At 39.0% G+C, this 11,203-nt stretch overlaps 1 long non-coding RNA gene across 3 annotated transcripts; it reads right to left on the reverse strand.

Moving 5' to 3' along the window:
* Positions 1 to 391: 391 nt before the first annotated feature.
* LOC109200454 (uncharacterized) lies at positions 392 to 3,346 on the reverse strand. Of its 3 annotated transcripts, XR_002060613.2 has the most exons (5): positions 2,537 to 3,346; positions 2,354 to 2,454; positions 1,897 to 2,112; positions 1,325 to 1,486; positions 392 to 568 (listed from the first exon to the last, which is right to left on the reverse strand). It is a non-coding gene; the product is annotated as an uncharacterized LOC109200454 (long non-coding RNA). The 3 variants fall into 3 exon arrangements; XR_002060611.2 differs by having other exon boundaries at positions 2,354 to 3,345; XR_002060612.2 differs by lacking the exon at positions 2,354 to 2,454 and having other exon boundaries at positions 2,537 to 3,344.
* Between the last annotated feature and the right edge of the window lie 7,857 nt (positions 3,347 to 11,203).

Raw genomic sequence — 11,203 nt, forward strand, 5'->3', positions numbered from 1 at the left:
TTTTGGCATTCTGAAAAATAACAAATGAAATATTTACATGAGGTCTGTAAGACCGGAGAAAATGCAAAAATTAAGAAAAAGAAATCTTAACAAACTTAACGAACCTGTCATGTATTTCGTACATTTACAATACCATAACGTCTAACCTTTCCTTGTCCTTTTTTTGTTTGGGACATCCGAGGTGTACGCCGTAGAAATTGAGGGAAATGCAGGAAGCGGAGATGAAGAGGAGGATGCAGGAAAAAGCAGAGATGGAGAGGAAGATGCAGGAGGAAGCAGAGATGAAGAGGAGGATGCAGGAGGAAGCAGAGATGAAGAAGAGGATGCAGGAGGAAGCAGAGATGAAGAAGAGGATGCAGGAGGAAGCAGAGATGGAGAGGAGGAAGCAGAGATGAAGAGGAGGATACAGGAGGCTGACAGAGGGAAGATGTTGGTTCAGGCTCTAAATGAAGAATAAATTCCTTGTTTAGAGCCTCTGGGTCTGGGACTGGTCCAGCATCGACACTGTCAGCAGAGGATGGTCCAGCTGCTGGTGTAGAACTTTTAGCAGGAGGTGAAGCTTGTAATTCTGCAAAATTTTAAATATTAAATATTCATTAAAATGGGTTGACAAAATGTACAGTACACATAAACACATAATAAGTAGTGATTTGCATGTTTTCAGTTAGGTTTTTACTAAAGTTACAACTTGTAAATATTGGCATCAAATAAGTCATCTCACTCACTCTCACTGACCCAAATCATTAAGTACAAGTGCCCTCGGGGGTAGTGTGACATCTGTAGTGCTTTTCTACATTGTACATTAATAAATTAATGAGTGTGACTATAAATCCAGATAGCTAATGACTTTTGTTATACTAGAAAGTCTCGAAGAGAATTATCAGGTCTGGTTTTCAAGAAGATTTTTAAAATTACATTTTTATATATATGAGTGTGAAAGACCATACTATACACACACACACACACACATACAAAATTGTTCAGGTGGGTAACACCAGAGGTTCAGTATGGCTAGCTTTGGTGATGTGAACGCCACATGGGGAGGTAATACGGCATATATAACACTATTTTCATGTTAGCAACAGGACATGTAGGGCAGCTGTCACCTCACAGCAAGAAGGTTACTGGTCTGAACCTTGGCTGAATAACAGAATAGAATAGAATAGCTGGTGACTGTTAACTATCCTCATCTTCACCATCTTGTTTGTCTCTATATCTCGTGGTGAACTGCCTACTTATCTAAGGTGTACAATGAGTATCACCCAAAGACAGCTAGGATAGGCTACCTGATAAGGACACAGATAATGGACAAAGTATATCTTACTTCTCAGAAGGTGTTCATAAAGTTTCCTCATCTTCATGAGGATGTCACGTGCAGCACCATCTGCTGGCTCTATGTGATCACGTCCCCTACTATACGGCCCTTTCGGTCAAACTGTCCAAGAAACAGAATTGGCTGGAAGCCCAGGGCATGTAGTTTTGAAACCTGCAAGAACAACAAAGAAAAACATGCAGCCAGTCTTTCATGTAAGCAAATTGATGTATAACAAACCTTTAAGTTTCACATCTTTGGTGTTTTATTGTTGTAAATAGTTAAAAAGTAATTATGGTAACCAAACCTGTAAATTAATGATAAAATCCATCTTGAAATGTTTTGTCTCTCTGTTAATAGCCGATTAAATTAGAAATCAGAAGTAGCTTAAATAAAAATAGTTTTTTCTAGTTTGATGTCTTTAGTGTGATGATGTTATTCTGATGTGAATAACTTTTTTATTTATGCTCTTTTATAAATAAATATTTTATGTGTATATACATGTCTTGTTAGTTTCTTACTTCATGATATACAAGAAAACATTGACAACTGTGATTAATAAAGAACCACTTATTAGATCTGACCTTACTGATAACTGGGCTGAATTAACCACCCTGCTCGCATTTCTGTTTGTTTTTTTTTTTTATTTTAACAGAGGCAGCCCAGTTGCTGTTCTTGTTTTTTTTTTTTCAATCCCTCCTTTACGTTCAGGCTGCCCAGGCATCCACTGCATGTCTTCCTGTTGCAGGTGTTTGGAGCCTGACAGGAAGGGCATGGTTTGGTTTTTGGCTTTGTCATTTCTGCAAATGAAAATGGAACATGTAGGGATTATTTCAGGTCTGTTTTGGTGAAATCGTTACAAAAATAATTTGTGACCAAAGAAATAACTTGTATTACGAGGCAGTATTACACCATATTTAGAAGAAAAAAAAATCAATTACGAGATCAAAGTCGTTAATATTGAGTTAATTACGAGAATAGGGTTAAAAAAAATGAATTAATTAGAGAAAAGATACATTGCTAAAATAGAGCAGTACTAACATTAGCTGGGTGGCCAAGCAAGTGTCTTACACATGAGAATACGTCACAAAAAAAATTAAATAAACCTTTGCAGAAGTATTTCTCTTGGTACACAGACTGCTCTGTGAAAACATTTCAAGTTTAATATCAGCTGATTAATATTTCAGTGAACATGCAAATTACCCACAGTTTATCACAACTTACCTAGCTAAGATCTGCCTCGTGTCGAGTCGAAAAATTCGCTGGACCGTGAGTTGAAAGATCCATTTACTACGACTCCCAAGATGCATTGCAGTAAAAACCATCCAATCGCCTTGCTTAAGATCTGTTGACGTGTCGCTGAAGGCACGCTGTAGATAAATATTGCAAAAAATGAAATAAAATAAAATAAATAAAATAAAATTTGCAATTTGTAATTACATAATTAAACACTGGGCCAGTTTATTTTCGTATTATCGCTGGTTATTATTTTAGAGTAAATAAAGGAATAACGGGTAGCACCAAGCTGTTGATTATCTTCATTTCCATAGCAACGGTGCTTGAGGCTTATGGGTAGTGTGCAGTTACGGGATTAGTGCGCCGTTAGCGTAAATTGGTCTGATTGGTTGGAGCCGAGCGCATCCAAAACTAACAGGAGTGGTGAATAAAACTATAAATGTGTCTTACGTGTGAAATAAAAATAATAAACCCAACCAAGGATTATGTACGTTAAATCTGCGCACTTTCAGATCGTGAATCACTTTGGAAAATGAAGCGATTTTATTGTTGAATTATCAGTGTTACTTTCATGTGTTTTTGTTGAGAAATGTTAAGGATGTCATTAAAAGAAAGCATTAAATTAGGGAGAAAAACCCGTTCGCGGAGAGGGTCCCCGGTTTTCCAGTTAGATTGTACTTCAAGGCGTCACGTTTCGCCGTGACGGGGTTATTATTGGAGTAAATAGATGGCTGGAGCCTCTGCTCGAAGCGTCTCTGATCACCGCGAGCGGCTTCATATTGGAATGAATTGACAACCCACAGCGTCGCGTAAAAACATTGGAAGGGTACCTTCAGCGTCAGCATGAGAAGTTAAGGGACGTGACAAATCGTCAGTATTTTACGCGTCGGGAGTAAGAACGGGTTGGTAATTCACGGCCAAACGGTAATAGGTGAGGAAAATACTCTTGAATTGTGAGCATCAGGAGAGTCTGAAGATATATTGGCACAAGCCTCATGTCTCAACTTTGTTTCGTTAAGGAGATACAACGATTTAAAAATGCCTCTTATTAGAAAATTCAGCGGTGATTTTGAACAAGCTCTCCATTCACTTTCTATGGAGTGTTTTCACACCTTGTGTTGCTCTGAGGAGAATTGCAAACAATTTGTAAATCCCACAAGAATGATAGTGACATTTTATGAAAGCCAGCAAAAATACCTACATTTTGATGTATAATTTGTGGGGGTTGAGTGGAAATTTAGCGAGTAGCAAGAAGTTGTTCAGGCATGAAGAGAAAATTCAGAACAGACCAGCCCTCACTCTGAGTTAATTGCATAGCAACCATAACAACGCATGTATTTTCTGAAAAATCACAATTTTGCAACTCAAAACTTAAAGAGGTATAAAATTAAAACGGTAGAAGATCTGGAAAAAGCTGAATCATACAGGAATAGCCCAATAATCTGAGAACATTTTAAAGTTTGAATGGAGTTTCTAGGTGAAAGTATGAGGAAGTAGTTAAGTTTCAAAAACAAGCAAGTTTTAGCAGAATTGTGGAAGTTTCCCATTCATTTCAATGGGACAAATTAAAGGAAAAAAGTGTAATATTTTAAAAAGTATAATAGTAATAAACACCAAAAGTCATAGCCGGCATTAGCAGAAAGAGCAGAACAGTTTAGAGTTTGAACGGAGAAAATCGGCTGAAAACTGAGGGAGTAGTTAAGTGCCAAAAAGTGTACGGAAGCAACTAGTAAATAGTGGAATAAAGAATAAAGAGAAACAGGAACTCAATAGTGTGGAAGCCCTTTTAGGCATCCACACAACTAGAAAAAATTGCATTTCCTGCGAAAATGCAGTGTGGATGCTGGAACGCTGAAGCTGTCTGCTGAAACTAGCTGAAAAAAGCTGAAAAGTTGCAGAAATTGTAAAAACTTTGCAGAAGCAAAGGAACTTTGCTAAACTGTAGTAACTTAGCAGAACTGTAATATCTTAGAGGAAACATAATACCTGGCAGAAATACAATAGCATAGCACAACTTAGCAGAAATATTGTAACTTACCAGAAACACGATAAATTCTCAAAAATACAAGAATTTAGGAGAAATAGTATAAGATAACAGAAAGAATATATTTAGCCAAACATTCTTAAACATTACAGAAATACTATGATTTAGAAAAACAGTACAACATAGCAGAAATTCTGTGATTTACCAGAGACACTGTAATATACTATTAATATTGAAATTTTAAATAAATACTATGTTTTAGCAAAAATACTCCAGTTTAGCACAAATATTATAACATAGCAGAAATACTATTCTATAGCAGAAATCCTATATATAGAGAAAGAAAAATATAATATAGTAGAAATACTATGATTTAGCAGAAATCCTACAATATAGCTTAATAACAATGATTTAGAACAGATACTATGATTGAGCAGAATAGTAATAACTTAAGTGAAAATATTGGAAAGGTAAAATGACAAGCTGAATAAAAAGGAACATGGTTAAGTTCGCTCAAAACTAATTTTTGTTCACCTGTGAAAAAAATAAAAAAATACATTTAGAAAAAAAACTAAGAACAGCCAACAGATGCACACAAAATCAAATATGGATACACAAATGTACAGAGAGAGACACACAGACAGGGTCTATGCCAGTCAACCAGTCTGAATATATTATATTTTTATCCAACAATGGGATGCTGCCCTAAAAAGGGTCTTTGTGTTTGTCTTTCTTTCTCTCTCTCTCTCTCTCACACACACACACACACACACACACACACACACAGCAGCAGAAGCAGCAGCGAGTGAACAGGATGTTTCTAGGTCAGTAAAACAGCTGTGAGCTTCTCAATTTGAATCCACCAATCAGAGAGGCTGTGTGCTTTTTCCCGCCAAAACTGGTGCACCAAGTGCAGGCTTTTACACATGCAGCACAGAGAGAGAGGATTTTTGCAGTCTATTTCTCATAGTCAGGACTCCCCTCAAACAAACAGCCATTAATTCCTAACCGTAGGGGCTAAAACAGTCATTCTTAGACCGTTTTGTTCAGAAGACATGGGGAAATCTTAAAATGTTGACCATTTAAAATACAAATATGAAATATTAAAGATATATGACATAGATGATTGTTTGGCTTAGAAGCCATGAATGCCCCAATATGCAAATTTGAATGTGCCAGGCCTCAGATATGATTGGCTGGCTGGGAAGCCATGAAGCCAACAATATGCAAATTTGAATGTGCGAGGCCTCCGATATGATTGGTTGTCTTAGAAGCCATATAAAAAGCAGTAAAACTGTACTATATTTGGCAGAAATACAATTTTTTAGCAGAAACACTGTAGTTAGCACAAATCTTATGAAATAGCAGAAATAGTATGATTTTGCAGAAATGCTGTATTTAGCACAAATACTGAAAAGCAGCAGAAATGCTCTGACTTAGCACAATAATAATAATTTAAATAGAAAAATTGGAAAAGCAAAATGGACAGCTGAAAAAAATGCTGAACATCATAAGGGTCCCTCAAATATACTTGTTCAATCAAAAAAATTGGCAAAAAAAGTATAACAGTCACACAATCACAAATATGAGCACATATGGAAACAAACATGCACAGAAAGAGACACACACAGGATCAAATTCAGTGATCCTGTCTAAATATATCGAAATTAAATCATACAATGAGATGCTCCCATCAAAAGTATCTCTCTCTCTCTCTCTCTCTCTCTCTTTGTCTCTCTCACACACACACACACACACACACACACACACAGGGAGAGAAAATCAAGTTTCTAGGTCAGTAAAACAGCTGTGAGCTTCTCAATTTGAATCCACCAATCAGAGAGGCTGTGTGCTTTTTCCCGCCAAAACCGGTGCACCAAGTGCAGGCTTTTACACATGCAGCACAGAGAGAGACTGGATTTCTGCAGTCTAACACAGACTTGAGCAGTCAGTGAGAGGCGAAAAACGCCGGTTTTTTGAGTTACAAAACGTCGTGTAACTCAAAAACTAGGAGGGCTAGCAGCATAAGTCTTGTACTGGGTGAATCAGCGGACTTTGGTGTATTTTGACTGCGATTTTCATAGCTCTTTGTACCTCCGTCGCGGAGATGTGACGAGAGAAGAAACGGCTTCATTTTCAGAGTGTGAAAACTGAGAGGAGGACAGATTTCCACCCCTCAAACAAACGTAATTTATGGCTCAACGGTAAGATGAATGTAAAAACTGCTTCCACTGTGAGTGTGAGGAGTGTCTGAAGATATATTGGCACAAGCCTCATGTCCTAACTTTGCTTTGTTCAAGAGATTTGACGATTTGAAAATGCCTCCCGTTACAGAATTTCAGCTCTGAATTTCAAAACCTCCCTATACACTTTGAATGGGAAGTAACCAGACCATGTGTCACTTCGAGGCAAATTGCGAAAAAACGGTAAATCTCACAATAAAGATAGTGACATTGTCTGACAGCCAGCAAAAATACCTACGTTTTGATGTATAATTTGTGGGGGTTGAGTGAAAATTGAGCGAGTAGCAAGAAGTTGTTCGGGTATGAAGAGAAACTTCAGAACAGACCAGCACTCACTCTGAGTTAATTGCATAGCAACCATAGCAACACATGTATTTTCTGAAAAATCACAATTTTGCAACTCAAAACTTAAAGAGGTATAAAATTAAAACGGTAGAAGATCTGAAAAAGCTGAATCACACAGGAATAGCCCAATAATCTGAGAACATTTTAAAGTTTGAATGGAGTTTCTAGCTGAAGGTATGAGGGAGTAGTTAAGTTTCAAAAACAAGCAAGTTTTAGCAGAGTTGTGGAAGGTTTCCATTCATTTCAATGGGACAAATTAAAGGAAAAAAGTGTAATATTTTAAAAAGCATAATAGCAATAAACACCAAAAGTCATAGCTGCAATAAGCAGAAAGAGCAGAACAGTTTAGAGTTTGAACTGAGAAAATCGGCTGAAAATTGAGGGAGTAGTTAAGTGCCAAAAAACGGAGCAACTAGAAGAATAAAGATAAAGAATAAAGAGAAACAGGAACACAATAGTGTGGATGCCATGAGGCATCCACACAATAAAGAGAAACAGGAACTCAATAGCGTGGAAGCCCTTTAGGGCATCCACACAACTAAGCGATAACCTAAACTGGGTAAACTAGAAAGGAAGCGCGAACTATGAAAACTCTGGCAAACAGAAAAACAAACAAACTCTAAACATGGCAATGATGATGAGGATATACATATGAAAACCTGAATGCAGGACTTGACATGGAAACAACACAGACAATCTGACAAAGACTGAATGAGAAAGCACAGACTAACTAGAAAAATTGCATTTCCTGCGAAAATGCTGTGTGGATGCCTTATTGCTGAAGCTGTCTGCTGAAAAGCTGAAAAAGATGAAAGTTGCAAAAAGTTGTATGGTGGTGAAAAAAAAATGTCTCCCTGAGCAGGATTTGAACCTGGACCTCCTAGGCTCAAGGCAAAGACTCATCTCACTGTGCCAAACGCACTCTCACAAGGAAAGAGATGGAGAGAATGACAATTATGGTGGAATGAGCAAAAGCTGCTGAGAATTGTGCTGATAAGAGGTAAAAAGGCTGAAAATTTTGCAGAAAAGAGGTGAATCAGCAGAATTTCTGCAGAAAAGAGGCAGAACAACCTGGTTCTGCTCAAATTCACCAATCAGAGGTACTGCTTCTGTCTGCTTCATCAGGCTGTGTGCTTGTATTTATTTCTGCCATGGAGCGTTAACAAGAATCTGAGGTCCATATTAGAAAAGCTGCTAAAATCATAAAACTTTGCAGAATTGTAATAAATTAGCAATATAAATTACAGGTCTGTGATAGTGTATAAATTTGTAGTGAAAAAAAAAATGTTGACCAAGGTGGGATTGAACCCACGACCTTTGAGCTGCAGAGCCGAGTCATTAATGATTGCGCCACCTGGCAAGGGGGTGGGCGGCTGAAAAACAAAGACATCAGCAATCAAAAATAGTCAGAAAGGGGGCGGGTGTCTAAAACACAGAGACATGACCAGTCAGAATTAGATCGCGGTGAGAGACGAAAAACGCCGGTTTTTGGAGTTACAAAACGTCGTGTAACTCAAAAACTAGGAGGGCTAGCAGCATAATTCTTGTACTGGGTGAATCAGCGGACTTTGGTGTATTTTGACTGTGATTTTCATAGCTCTTTGTACCTCCGTCGCGGAGATATGACGAGAGAAGAAACGGAGTGTGTGAGTGTGAAAACTGAGAGGAGGACAGATTTCCACCCCTCAAACAAACGTAATTTATGGCTCAACGGTAAGATGAATGTAAAAACTGCTTCCACTGTGAGTGTCAACAGTGTCTGAAGATATATTGGCACAAGCCTCATGTCCTAACTTTGCTTTGTTTAAGAGATATGACGATTTGAAAATGCCTTCTGTTACAGAATTTCAGCTCTGAATTTCAAAACCTCCCCATAGACAGTGAATGGGGAGTTGTCACACCTTGTGTCACTTTGAGGCAAATTGCGAAAAAACGGTAAATCTCACAATAAAGATAGTGACATTGTCCGAAAGCCAGCAAAATACCTACGTTTTGATGTATAATTTGTGGGGGTTGAGTGGAAATTGAGCGAGTAGCGAGAAGTTATTCGGACATGAAGAGAAAATTCAGAACAGACCAGCGCTCACTGTGAGTTAATTGCATAGCAACCATAGCAACACATGTATTTTCTGAAAAATCACAGTTTTGGAACTGAAAACTTAAAGAGGTATAAAATTAAAACGGTAGAAGATCTGAAAAAGCTGAATCACACAGGAACAGCCCAATAATCTGAGAACATTTTAAAGTTTGAATGGAGTTTCTAGGTGAAAGTATGAGGAAGCAGTTAAGTTTCAAAACCAAGCAAGTTTTAGCAGAATTGTGGAAGTTTTCCATTCATTTCAATGGGTCACAAAAAGTGTAATATTTTAAAAAGTATAATAGTAATAAACACCAAAAGTCATAGCACACATTAGCAGAAATAGCAGAACAGATTAGAGTTTGAACGGTAAAAATCGGCTGAAAACTGAGGGAGTAGTTAATCGGCGAAATACGGAGCAACTAAAGAGAAACAGGAACACAATAGTGTGGATGCCTTGAGGCATCCACACAATAAAGAGAAACAGGAACTCAACAGTGTGGAAGCCCTTTTAGGGCATCCACACAATAAAGAGAAACAGGAACTCAATAGTGTGGAAGCCCTTTTAGGGCATCCACACAAAAATAAAGTTTAAAGAGAAACAGAAACTCAATAGTGTGGATGCTTAACCAGCATCCACACAATAAAGCGAAACAGGAACTCAATAATGTGGATGCCTTTGAGGGCATCCACACAATAAAGATAAAGAATAAAGAGAAATGTGTGTGGATGCCCTCCACACAATAAAAAGAAACAGGAACTCAATAGTGTGGAAGCCCTTTGAGGGCATCCACACAATAAAGGATAAAGAATAAAGAGAAACAGGAACTCAATAGTGTGATGGCCTGTTTAGGCATTCACACAATAATAAGAATAATAAATCCGAGGAATATTAATAAGTGTGCCTCTTGGCAGAGGCACACTTAATGATTTCCTCCTGATCCACACCCTCCACCTGATCTATATTGAGGTGGAGGGTGTGGGTCTATGGCTCAGGTGTAGAGTAAGGGTGGGGTCCTGTGTGCACAACAGCAGCATGCTGGGACTGCTGAGGGTGGAGGAGGGAGTGATGATGACATCAGAGCTGCAGCAAAGCAGTCAGCTCCTCCTCCCTCCCCCCACTTGGTAGGTCAGATCATAACCTGATTCACCCTCCCCCCCCCACTATGTGCCAATTGTGAGGAGGGAACCTGTGACCACGAGGAGCATTAGGTGGTCAGAGGAGGCCTTAGCGGAACTACAGGGCTGTTTCGAGGTGACCGACTGGGAGACATTCTGTGAGCCTCACACCGAGGACATCAATGGGCTTACTGAGTGTATCACAGACTACATTATTTTCTGCACCGACTCCATTGTTCCAACTCAGACTGTTCATTGTTACCCAAATAACAAGCCGTGGGTGACTAAGGACATCAAAGCCCTCCTCAACAACAAGATGAGGGCTTTCAGAGGGGGCAATAGGAGGTGAGGAAGGTCCAGGTGCTACTAAAGGACAAGATCAGAGAGGCTAAGGACAATTACAGGAGGAAGCTGGAGTGGAAACTCCACAGGCACCACAGGGGACTGTCCTCTTCCCCTTCCCCTTCACCCTCTACACCACAGACTTCAGCCACTGCACAGAGACCTGCAATCTTCAAAGGTTTTCTGATGACTCCGCGGTGGTTGGATGCATTAGCAGGGATGATGAGACAGAGTACCGGGCTGTGGTCGACTCCTTTGTCACGTGGTGTGAGCAGAATCATCTGCAGCTCAACGTGGCAAAGACCAAGGAACTGATCGTGGACTTCAGGAAGACCAGGAAACACTTGACCCCTGTTTCAATCCAGGGGGTCAGTGTTGACATTGTGGAGGACTATAAATACCTTGGAGTACACATTGACAATAAACTGGACTGGGCTAAAAACACCACAGCACTTTACAGAAAGGGCCAGAGTCGTGTCTATTTTTTGAGGCGACTGAGGTCCTTCAACATCTGCCAGAAAATGCTCAGGATTAACTGATAAACT

This window comes from Oreochromis niloticus, unplaced genomic scaffold (assembly GCF_001858045.2).
Source record: "Oreochromis niloticus isolate F11D_XX unplaced genomic scaffold, O_niloticus_UMD_NMBU tig00001072_pilon, whole genome shotgun sequence".
Taxonomy (NCBI): Eukaryota; Metazoa; Chordata; class Actinopteri; order Cichliformes; family Cichlidae; genus Oreochromis; species Oreochromis niloticus.